General features: G+C 35.4%; 1 long non-coding RNA gene across 1 annotated transcript in view; it reads right to left on the bottom strand.

Annotated features, from left to right (window-relative positions):
• Positions 1-290: 290 nt before the first annotated feature.
• The window catches only part of LOC145935256 (uncharacterized), a 34926-nt gene continuing 22091 nt past the window's right edge, over positions 291-13125 (bottom strand). Inside the window, exon 3 of the long non-coding RNA XR_014425180.1 lies at positions 291-458. This is a non-coding gene — a long non-coding RNA (uncharacterized LOC145935256). The remainder of the gene's footprint in view (positions 459-13125) is intronic.

Consider the following 13125-nt stretch of genomic DNA (forward strand, 5'->3'; position numbering starts at 1 on the left):
AGAATATTTATATTTTTAAATGTTTTCAATAAGAATTTACGAGAATTAATTAAATTTTACAAATATTTGACAATTTAATATAAATTTGAATGATAAAATGATAAAAATATAAAAAGCTTGATGGAAATGATTGTACGCGTGTACATTTTTCGAGATAAAATAAGTAAAAATAGATTTCTTGCAATTGCGAGGATTAGTATTAAACTATTGAGTTTAATTAGCATTAAACTCTAGTCTCGTACTCTCTTATCTCTCACAATCAGTATTTTTAAAACGTGAAATGTGTCGGGCGTGCCAGCTTAATTCTTTGATTTTAGATATCGCATGGTTCTAAAATCGCTCGGGATTCTCGAAGCGGCTTAAATCGAGATCATGTATAGCGTAAGAATTTTCGTAAGACAGTTCGTTTCACTTACCCTATCGGCTGTTTCAGGCATCCTCGATTTCTGCATTCCCCTCTGAAAAAGAAAAGAAACATTTCATTATTAATAAATTTCATAGCTTTGCACGCATTATCCTATCTAAATGTTATGAATACATCTATGAAAGATCGATCCTCGGATCAGTTTGTGAATCCACATATCATCCTTCTCTACTGTCGGATTTACTGTGATATGCAGCTGAAGAGGAATCATCCGGGGAAAATAAGAGAGATCGAAGGAAAGTATATCGCGGGCCTCTTTTCTATCGCGGCTCGCACGTGCCAGGAAAGAGAAGAAAAAAAAAGAAGGAAAAATAACAAAACAAGAAATGCATCACATCGCGAATCGGAATGTACCCCGCGCTGAATTTCCCTCGAGAAAATCACCTATCCCCCAACTTCGATCCTTGTTCCCGCAGACAGGAATGAAATATCTATTTGCATACGCGAGCCCCGGTCTCGCGGCGGTCTCTGAACTCCCGACAAGGTAAATAACGATCTGAAATTCTCGCGGCGGCACCTTCGATGGCGGCGGCGGCGGTTGCGAATCGCCGAGAGAACCGCTTTTCTTCGATAAATGAGTTATTCACCATTTAGTATTCGTCGAACAGTGGCCCAGAGTGAAAAGAGCAATGAGCATTTGTCCTTTTGCAACTTTGACGACAAGGGGGAAATTATTTCGCGGATCCTGAATACGAAAATATTCACAATGAAGATGTACTAAGAGCGTGCAGGCATAGAAAATGAAAAATTTTTAATAAATTGTCAAGATAAAGACATGACATTAAAAAAAAGTCAGAGTCAGAGATTAAGATAAGATCATTTCTCTGATGATCTTATTAAATTGTTCAGAAACAGGCTTGCCTCTCTCTAAATTCCTATCTCGATTTCCATCCGCGAGACAAACGCAGAATATAATGGGACCTGATTATAATTTTTTTTTCTTCAGCTTGACGTTACATCGAGACATAATCCGATAAATGTATAATTTCGCAGCGCCGTTGTGTATGCAAAGAGATCAAAGAGATCAAAGCGCGAGTGGATGCTCTACGACGCTTTTATGTCGAGAGGCTGTTGGCTCGAAGCTAAGGAAAGAAATTAAACGCAAACACGAATTGTACAACGAATCGGCAAAGTAATGTCGAAACGTATTGACTTACGTCTATGCGGAGTACTGCAAAGAGATGTATATCAGTTACAGAACTATGCTATCGAGGCAATTTCGAGTGAATCTTCTGCCGCAAGAAAGTCATAACTCCATCCTCCATACTTCAAGTCAGAATCCATATATCTCGTATATATTCGCTCTCGCGTAGAACATTTTAATCTTTATTTTATAGATTATTTTATAGATTGATTTTATATTTTCCTTAACTAAAACTTTGTACTGTACTTCTGGTCTATTATATATGTATAACATCGATTAGAATATTTATTTGAAATAATTTTATGTTAAAGCCAATTCTTTTTAATAACAATTCAATATAAATATTTTTATATCACGTTATATATTTTTGAATAACATTCTTTCTTTCGACGGCACGAACAAAAAGCATAATTTTTCGATGACGTGAAATAGAGGAAAGGATGGAGAAAATTACGTATAATACAAACATGATACAATTTGTTCTGTGCGCGAATTAATACTAACGCGTATTATGCATAATGAATACAGATGTTATAAAGCCATAATAGATTAGAGCACTTTGTTGCGCATCAATATGCTATAGAAATCCGGTCTGCTCTATATGCGCCAGAATTGGGAATCTATTGTGATGCGTTTCGCTTCGACTGCAATTCGGTAACTTCATTAATTAAACAATGGCGCGTTCAGCGTGACGTCTTAACGAGGAACAGCGACGACTGTCACAGTTCCTCGACCGACCTGAATAGCAGTCTCTTAGCTTGAGAATAATAGTGATCCATAAGTCCTATGTGTAACGCGTTTAAAGGGAGCCGACCTTTGTAATTAAATATAGATATATAGATTAGTTATGCAAGGTAATATTTAAGCCTCAATTTCAAAATATCTATTTTCCTTCTCGCATGTAAATCCCGTCAATTACGTCACTATATAAAATAAATGAATTCCCGCATTAAGTCACTATAAATAAATGACGTACTTTAAAATTAGAGATAGAAATGTATTGATTTCTAATATTAATTTAAACTCGACAAGAAGAACCAGCATTAATTTTTAAAAGCAAAAAAAAAAACATTTTAGTATAAAAATTCAATTTAATTGCGAATATTCATAAATTCGTAAATGTATGTGTGAATAAATAGAAAGTATACAAAACGATACAATTTAAACCGATACGTTTTGTATAAACAAAAAATGACTACGTAGCAACATTAATCCTCTTGCCATAGTTCATCATACTGTTAGTACCGTGAAAGATAATATCACAAGACGAATATATTGCGATAATACACTGAAGTGGAGTGCAGCAAGTAAAGTGCCACGCGTGTCTATATATGTACGCTCGTGCTAGTTAAAGGGTTGACTAACGTGATCCAGCGCGTTAGTTATGATAAATGGCCAGACAGTCGTGGCGAAACTCCGGCTTATAAATCTATCTTACTGTCAACCTTGCACGGCCTACGACCGCTGACCGTTCTCGAGGCAATAGATCGTATAATATAACTTATTTGCCTCTCGAATTTGAGATTGCGGTGAGCATCGCGATTATAAGCATGCGATCTAAACTTTTGAATACCTAATATATGCAAACGAATTTGACACGTCGAATTTAACTGATATAAATAGATCTGTCAGTTATTACGATTTTCATCAAAAGTGCAAAAATAAAATTGAAAAAAAAACCAAAATATTTTAAACTCTAATTGTATGAAGAATGCTAACAAATTAGAATTTGCTACAAAATTATTTATGACGATATATATATATATATACATATATATAGATTTATGGGGATTCGAAACATAATTAAAACTCATATTTTATTACCGAAAGTTTATTTATAGATTTATACTTTTGCAATATTTCCAGCCACAAATAAAGCATCGGGAGAACGAACGTAAAAGAAGAATATGAGGTCCCTCGCGAAGACGGAAAAACTCACGCAGCTGGTCTTCGAACCATACTTTCGATTAGTCTTTCCCGCAAGAAATTTTTTCCTTGACGTCGCAAATGGAGCTGTCAGTCGCGACGACGAAGCAACGACGGACAGTTTTATAGTAAAAGTTTCTTCGACAGCGGCAAAAGGGGAAGAACAGACCGAAGTAACATGACGGTTCGAAATCTCGAACGAAGGCAGTCTCGAGAGCTATACGTACATGCCCTTTACGCACGTGCTAACGCATGTCTGACACACTGTAAGGCTCCAAAATAGCTTGCGACTCCTTATTACATTGCAAACGCTGACATCTCTTTCAAAGAATGAAAGAGTTGTGAAAAATTGAAAACAAAGGAAAAGACGCTGGTTCCTCTCCTTACTTGTGTTTGTACATTTTATAAAAGAAAAGAAATACGAATAATACATTTGTATTCTTCTTTCTAAAATATTAAACTTTACGTTAATAAGCCACCGTTTTGCATCATTGTGATACTTTTATTCGACATAAAATCTGAAGTGAATTTTTAATTTCAAGAAAATCTGGATTTTCAATTATTTATAATTCCAACGTTATGAACAACTCAATGTCTCTTCGTTGAGAAAAATAATATTTAAAAAATGACGTAGAGAAAGAGAGAGAGAAAAAGTAAAAAAAGAAGAGAAACGGTAAGAATAGCTAATACTATAGGATACTTTGTGCAACTAAAATATAGAGCTCCAGAGGATCAATGGCCACAGACACTTTGTTGGCGAGCCACGAGTATGTCTGATTTAAGAGTTGAGTGCCGGTGATCCGCTACGACAGTCACTAACTCACATTTCATGGCGGTGAGAGAGTAACCGCGCTTTGGGAGGGAAACACACTGGTGAAAGAACGGTAATCCCGCGAGCAAAGTTGAGCGCGCGTCCCGTTTCGATTAGAGATCTCTGCATCTTGCGGTTTCGGAAGAAAACGTTCAACTCGCGTAGAGCAGTAAAAAAAAAGAACCATCGTGGAATATAAAACTTTCCGACGCGGAAGAGTCAGAAAGAATAAGCATTGTAATAAGTGCCCGGCGCCGTGACGTCTGAAGCGAATCCGAAAGAAGATTTCGCTACAAAAATATTTTCGTAAGCGTCCAAAGAGAACGGATCGTATAGACGCGAAAGAACCTAATTAAAGAGTGCATCTCTAATAAGCAAATACTCAAAAGAGCAATCGTCCGAGCTCTCTTTACTGGGTATAATAATGCTTTAGGGAACAATCTATTTTACGATTAGAGACTGGTGGATAAGTGAAATTAACTGCCTTTTACATTAGAGAAAGAACAATGAACCTTATCTCTTTTTCTAAACTCTGTATTCTCTTTCTTTAATCGTACCAATTATTTGAGAGACAAAGTAAGTCATTTTATTCTCCTCCGTAACAACTGTTTCCTCTGAGAAAAAAAATGGTCAAGTATTTTTACATTTCATTACAAACTTTTTTTTTAATGTCAAAATGTTTAGCATATTTATAAAAAATTTGAAAGTTTTCAGTGATTTGTACTATTTCAAAAATAACTAATACAATCTTAAGATTTTTTTAGATATACCTAAAAAATGCTGGAAACCATCCAAAGCCGCAAGGCATGAATTAAAAGTATATATAAATAACAAAAAAATTTCTATACTACATATCATATACATTTTCTATATACTATTTAATATTTCTCTATTATAAATATTAAAAATATTCTATTTCTATTTTAAAATTCTTTTCCGAAAAGGCGTTAAATTGTTAAAAAAATGTTACGTAAAATGTCTCATTAATGCTGAATAAAAATTATTTTCTGCGAAATACGTTGCACAGAAACTACTTTTAATTATTTTTTACAGCGTGCTTTGCAAGCGAGGATTAAGCGTACGGCAACGAAAATTAATTTTCTTCTTGCGTTTGCCTTATATATATTATTTACTCCCGGTTACGTGTTAACAAGAAGTGACACTATGCTAAGCAGGTATCGCACATTTAAGAGGATTTAATTGTATCGCGCATTTTATATTCTAAAACGAATTTGTTGAACGCGTACAAAATCGTATCTTTTCGTGACACATTAGAGAAAAGAAATTATTATTTACACGAAAAATATACTTCAAATATAGAATAATATATTTCAAAATTGCTTTAAAAAAATTGTCTAATAATAATTAGCGATTCTTCAAGCGTGCAAACGTTAAAAGAAATTCCTTCGTTGTACATTCTAGGAATGTCGACCGACCGGGGACTTTCTACAAAATGAAACGGGGAACCCGTCAATGCGCGCGCCATCGTGTCGCTCGTTGAAAGTTCTGACTTAATTAACATCGAAATTCGTTACAATTCCCGTGCTCGTCCGTCGCTGCGGCTTGCGTAACTGCATCTGCTTAAGCACGCGCGACGTAATCCTCGGCGCTGAGAGTTAATTAGTTCATAATTCTCCTCAACAATGCCTTTATTTGCGCGAGTAGACAATCAACAGCTTCGCGTAATTCACAGCCGATAACGGCGTGTTATTAAACAATATATTATTTGACAATCATATTGATGTTTTCTTGGTTTCCTTCCGTTATATTCACAATGATAAAAAAATTAGATATCCAAAGTATTAAGTAAACGTAAAACATATAAAATAATTATATTGATCTTTCTTTCTCTCTCTTTCATGCTCTTTAATTTTCGATACTTATTTCTCTTTATTATTTTGAAAAAATAGATTGCTTGATATATAAGAAGAGTGTATAGTTTAATTAAAAATCGTGTGTTAAGTGACTGTAAGTGCCTCACTTTGTTTCAGCATGCGTTTCAGCAAACCATTTGTTATTCGGCATCTTTCGAAGATTTGTACGTTTTTCTAGCAAAGCGGAAATTCTTTCAAACCAAGCGAATAATATCAAAAGTTTACGAAATTTGCGAGCGAAAAGGTTCTGGAGATAAGGTTCTGGAGATGCCTACTTAACCTCCATCTCCTTTGTGTCCCTTTCTCCCTTATTCTCTGTTCGATAGTATCTACCTAATTTCCCCTTCTTGGTCTATCCTATTAGCTAAAGCTGATCATTAATGGAAGTCGATTGACTTAAAAAAGTAATCAAAGCGAAAGCAAGCGGCTTTGTAAATACTCGACTAACGATTTAAATCACAGCGATTACTAAGGAATATCGAACGTGGACAAAAATGAAAATCTCATTAAAATCTTATTTATTTCTATTTTTATGTTTAACTGTAAGTATTATATATTATAAAAATAATCATCTCTCATATATTATATTATTATATACCTATTTTATATATACATTATTCACGCGCTTTTCTCTGAAGTTTTTTTCTGATTTGAAAAAGCAGATATGCATTCAAACGTTTACGCGTTTATATTTTCCATTACGCGAAAAAATCAAATAATATCAGCGAGATTCCAAACTCAATCGTCGCAAATGCGTGGAAATATTTAAATGACCACTCGAGGTGTTGCAGTCTCGCGTTTCGATAAAGCATTTCAAACGGTTTGAATAATATACTGAATTCTCTCCATCGTTGGTCGGCGATTCGAAATTTTAATCTCGTCCGGCGGTGGTGCGACTGCCGAGTAAGATTAACTCTGTTTTTCACTTTCACCGAATTAAAATCCATTTTCATAAGCGTTCGCGCGCGGCCGCCGCATTCGGTGCGACGCTTTAACTCAGCGCAAAACAACGGGACCGTAACTTTTGATTAAGACGACCGAGGAATTAAAGTCCTTCCCGCCGGTAAAAGAAGAAAAAAAAAACACGAAGCGGGCGCGAAAGAAAGGACAGAAGAGAGGAAAAGCGAGAAAATTTATGCGCATTTACGTGAAAACAGCGCCGTTTCCGGTGGTTGCGCGCGCAAAAAAGGATGGCGGAAAAAGAGGAAGATCGTGTGTAAAGAGAAGTGCAATTCTAATCGCCTTTTCTTTGTCATGATGGTCGCCGCTTTTTGAAGAACAAAGGAGAGACGTGGAGCTTTCCTCCTCTCTCAATCTGACGAAAAGAGACTTCAGGATCGATCGATGAACTTTACAAACGCGCGCCGTCCTTTCGTCGCGTAACAAAGAGATTAAAACGAGAGATAAACGCTGAACAAAATTGTATACACCAATATCTAGTAATGGCTACTAAAAGATAAGATCTGAGATAAAATATAAAATATATTCAGTTTTATATATTAATTTATTCCTTCGAATATCGATGACGAATTAATATTATACTACGTTACTATTGATTGGAGAAGATCAACCATTTATATCTGTTTTTGAGAGATATAGTAGTAATTTTATTGTTTTCAATCTGCATGTGTTGCAAGACGTGAAAATATCTCGAGTATGAAAGTATTGAGTAACTCAATACCCATCTTTCAAAGTAATACTTAATTTTGTTAAATAATTCCTATTTTTTAAATTAAAATCAAAGCAGGCCTCGAATTTGTACACCAAAATGTCCTCAGCAATTTATCCCTTGGATTAATACTGTCTTTGATGCTGCAATACAGTGCGGTTAAAGCGTCATCTCCGCACAGCTTTTCTTGTCAGTAATTGCTACTTAATGCTTAATTGTTATTTAACTCGAAGACTTAAAAGACTCTTAATACTCACGTCAGTTATCTTGCATTATAATTTCAGAGACCGAGAAGATTTCAAGAAAATATAACAGAAACTTCATTTTACTAAAATTAAAAGTTGGAGAATTGAATGATAAAGAAACAACAATAATGCAAATAAAGTAATGAAGAAATGTAATGTGTGTAATTAAATTTTTCCTTAAAATAAATTATTTAGTTGCAAAATATTTTATCATATTATTCTCTAGAGTTCTGTATAGAAACTTCCTTGTTTAACATAATAATAATTAAGAAACTGAAATCAAATATGCGACCAAAAAATATTTTTCAGATCTTAATGCAACAGATCTAAATGCAATGCTCTTGTGTGTCATAAATTTTAATTAATATAATCTTCAATATTTTTCTTTGAAATGAATTGTATTAAAAAGATACGTGAATAGATTATATTTCACTTCTCGTATTTTTAGCGGACAAATCACGCAAGAATCGCGATTTAATTTCGGAATGCGAGACGATTCGTACAATCGCACAGTCGTACACGGAGCAGCGCTCTTCGTCCGAATAACGAACTGTATCGCGGATGTATCTTACAAGATGAAGACGACTTAACGGATTTCACCCTGCCTTACGTAGCGGAAGCGATTACATCCGCCGGATTACCGTAACACGCGACTATACGTTCCGTCGCGGTTCCTCAGAATATCCTTCGGCGAATTTGTCTTTTAGAGTAAGTGCCCCAGTCTTAAAATCGAGATTCCGTGGGGTTACCTATGTACTCACGTCGAGAGGAGTTGCGGGCACGAGTCCTACCACGAGCAAATCCGCCAGGTTCAAATTTCATTAAGCCGTAATCCGCCAGGATCTCTCGCTCTTCGACTGTACACGGTAATTTAGCAGATTAAGCGATGCGCCGTACGTCCACGAGATAACGCGTACGAAAAGCCACGCCGCCCTTCTCCCCCTTTCCATAATGTTAACCTCCTTCTCGCCGGAAAATAGAAGAAAGAACTTTGAAGACGCAAGTTACGCGAAGCTTCACTTGAGAACTTCTCATGATAGTCATTTAAAGTTTGATCGCGGTGTGTCCGCAGCAAAGAAAAAAAACAACATTACTATACACAGAATGTGACTTTTTTTATGAGTCCGCTGAATATCAATATTATATAGATTTAAAATTTAATATTATTTAACTCAAATTTTGTATATGGGAGTGATTCTAAAATTCTCTCACGAAATATACTCTTCATCCAAATTTTAACGCGACTATTTTGGTGAATTAAAAATCGACACTTCTTTAATATATTTAGGCAAAATTCATATCAATATATGTATATAATTTTTTACTTATAATTATAATTTTTTAATTATAAGCGATGGGTTAATTAAAGATTGCAATTTGCAGGCATGTTTTTTGCTGACATGCAATTAAACCAGAAGAAAGTTTTATCGTTCACTTAAATTCAAATAGACTCGACTCTTTTGTTGAATATTTCATCTCGAACTATATATTGTTAGAATGAAGATGGATTGCGATCAGCATTTATTCCGCAGTGGGATTCAGATAATCTACTTTCGCCCATACAATTAGTTTACCCGACGTAAAACAAACATTCTCCTTTATCATTAATTATCCGCTTGCCAATCTCATCGACCACTACGATCAAACAATCGATTCAACACAATCAAACAAGGCAATGGAATTATTCGGCACATTGAAATCATCCTAAATATTTATATTACTCCCAGTAAGCGACAGAATATTTTCCAATCATTTATATTAGATATAATGGCAAATAAATTATGCGGTCTGTATTTTGCAAAATTGGGTACTTCTCATAACGCTAACTATATTGTCTTAAATAATTGAAAATCGTGCAATTTATAATTATATTTTTGTTAAAATAATCCTCTTCCTCAAATCAAGATACACAATTTGCTCCGTTATATATTTTTCTTCATCTTTTATCTTACATAATATTTTTTGACTGCAAAAAAATATTTTCTTAAATGTTAATTAAAACTGTCCTTAAATGGAAAATTATCGAAACATATAAAAAAATTAACATTTAATCATAAAAATCTCTCTCTTTCTTGTTTCTATCATTATTTATTGTTCAAACATAAAACTCTGTTTTAATTATATGTATAGTTATTTAATTGTTGCAAATAAGAAATAAATAAAATGTATTTATCTCAAAAATATTCATAAAAATCTATAGTTTTTTTTAAATCCACATTACGAGAGTGATTATAAGATAGCTGAAACTTATATTGAAGCATAACTTATTTGCTGATATTGATATTTCGTACACCGATTTTTTTCCAAACATCCTAAATATAGGGACAAGCCATCTGTCGCGTATGTGTTTCGTCATGTTTCAGACAAGATTCAAACACCTCGTTATCATTACCGTACAGAAACATGACACAATCAAACTCATATACCATCCTCATCCAATCGAATGGACTAGCAGCCTTTGATAAGGCACTTAAGGTTGTAGGATCGTGTCTCTGATCAAGCACAGTCAACTCCGATCGAAATACGGATCACGTGTGTCCGCTGACGGCAAATCTGGTCCCTTGTATCGAGGCGCATTTGCTGCTAGTATACACGATGCCTAAATACGGAGCCTACTTGCTTGATTACTCCTTTGATCCTCTCCGCCATGTTCCTCTCATTAAGCTGCGCCGCGTTAAGATCCCGCCGTATCCTGGCGAGCGAATTTATCGTCGCGAAATGCATTTCCGCATCGAGCAAAGCCTGTGGCTTAAATTTCATTATGGCGATTACGCGCGACGGACCATAATGCATCATGAATAAAGCCGATGTCGCATCGTGCACAGAATAGCGATATCTCCCCTCTGTATATGAAACACTCGTGTAGATATAGCTTCCTTCCGTATCGATATATTAATCATTTTAGATTTACTTCCTTTTACTACATCTCTTGAATACAGAAATATTTTTGAGATAATTTCCGATTATATATGATGACAAATCATAATGTTTCTTAAACTTTCCTCTCAATTAAATTTTAATTTTTCAGAATTTTTATTCAGAGTTTAATTGTCCAGAAAAAGAAAGACACAGGTAGAAAAAGAATAAGAGAGAGATAGATATTATTCATTATTGAATATTCAAAAGTTGCAACAGATGTCGACTACTCGAAATCTTCTCCGAGAAAAAAAAAATCTATCCAAATTAATTAAAGCACAGTTTCGCCATGAACATTTTATACTTAATTAATTAGTTAACTATATGATACTTTATTATAGAACTTTGCAAACTTTGTTTAAACTGTAATTATATCACAGTGCTACGTAACTATCTGCATCGAGTGAATCAAACCTGAGGCAGTTCTCGTAATGTCTGTCGGGTACGGCTGTCCTTCGTTATTTAGTTCCGAGGGAATTTAGTGGACCAAGTGATATTACCAACTCCGGGATTATTTAGAAGCCCGCGACCGCAAGATCCCACAAATTCTGGCGCGCAAGGTGCGAGCGCAATACACTGCACACTCGCTACTGTACTACAGATGGCGTATTTACGAATATGTTTCACAGAGAAATCGACATATTCGCCGGATATGACATCTCCCGATATCCGTACTATTTCCCAGTCTATATCCCGTCGCGTGACTGATTAATATTTCTTTCTCTCTCTTTCTCTTTCCCTCTAATCAGTTATAGTAACAGCTCTTTCAAATAATAGTCTTGACTGAAAATTTAATAAAGCATTTCCGGTTTTACGTGAACGATATTATGCATTGAAAAAAATATGTGTTGAGAAAATCAAAGAGCATATTTTTAACATACACACATACACAAAGACCGGATGCGGCAATATATTTTTGCGCCTCTGTCATTCACCTGTGAATGGCATCGCAGTTATTGCTCGCACAACATCTCTCATTATTATCTGATATCGCGTTTTTCATGGCAAAAAAAAAAAAATAAAAAAAACAGACATACCAATTTAATTAAAAATTAATGCCAGATTTTTCTCGTAAAATATAATCCTCTCATTATAAGTATTAAGAGAAACGTGATGCAGCATGTAATTAAAATTGAACGAATTAAAATTTAACAATAAGTCAGTGCTTGAAAGTAGAAGCGAGTTTTCCTTCACGTTCATTGAAAAAATATTACGACATTGTTCAGGGGAATATTTTATTTCTAAATAGTACTTTGGAGAGAGCAAATACATTTGCGTGATCCTTTTGAGAAATTCTACCTTAAAGAAAATATTTATAATTATTCCTCAAGCAATGTCAGAAGTATTTAAGATTTGTTCAATTCGTCAAAGAAAATCGCCCAAGCGCGTTGCTCAAGTTTTGCGCAAACCTTTCGAAACTCTCTCGCACTAAGCGCGATTCGTTCGCCGAGCGAACATCCGAGCAAAAATATGCGTGCGCGATGTTATTCCATCTCTACTTAGAGTTTCGCAGTGTTTTCATGCAAAGTAAAATACGCGCCTGGCATCGCAGCACCTGGACAAACTCCGGTTAAGGGAGACGAGATGGAGATCGTCAATAGTGTTTCCTCGGGACGATGTCTCGTGAACTAGAAATCCATGTCTATTCACCCGTAAGACGCGATATCGTAGACGTCACTCGCGATTTCTTCGCTTCCCCTCCCTTCGCGAAACTCTCTCTCTTTCCTCTATAACTCGGAGAAAATCAACGACGACAGGGATGAATAGAGTACATGGCAGAACACGGGATATCGTTGCACTTTCGATAAAACGCGCCGCCAACCGGAAAATATTTCATAACAGGCACACGATCGTGCTCTCCCTCGGATACTCACATGCAATTCGAAGCGGTAAAGTAGAAAAAGGCTCTCCCCCCCAAAGTTCATCTTCCGTTATCATATCGACCGTCAGATTTTGTACCGTTTCGCATCGTAAAAATCGATCGAAGAGTCTCTAAAATTATGATCGGAAAAATCTGACACAATCCATCAATCTGCTATATCTTTCAATGCGGAGCAACAAGTGCTAGTGACACGAATACTAAAAGATTAAATGTATATGGAGTGCTTGCGGAGTA

Source organism: Prenolepis imparis, unplaced genomic scaffold, assembly GCF_030444845.1.
Source record: "Prenolepis imparis isolate NDT839.2.m4 unplaced genomic scaffold, iyPreImpa1.0 SCAF_4, whole genome shotgun sequence".
Lineage (NCBI taxonomy): Eukaryota > Metazoa > Arthropoda > Insecta > Hymenoptera > Formicidae > Prenolepis > Prenolepis imparis.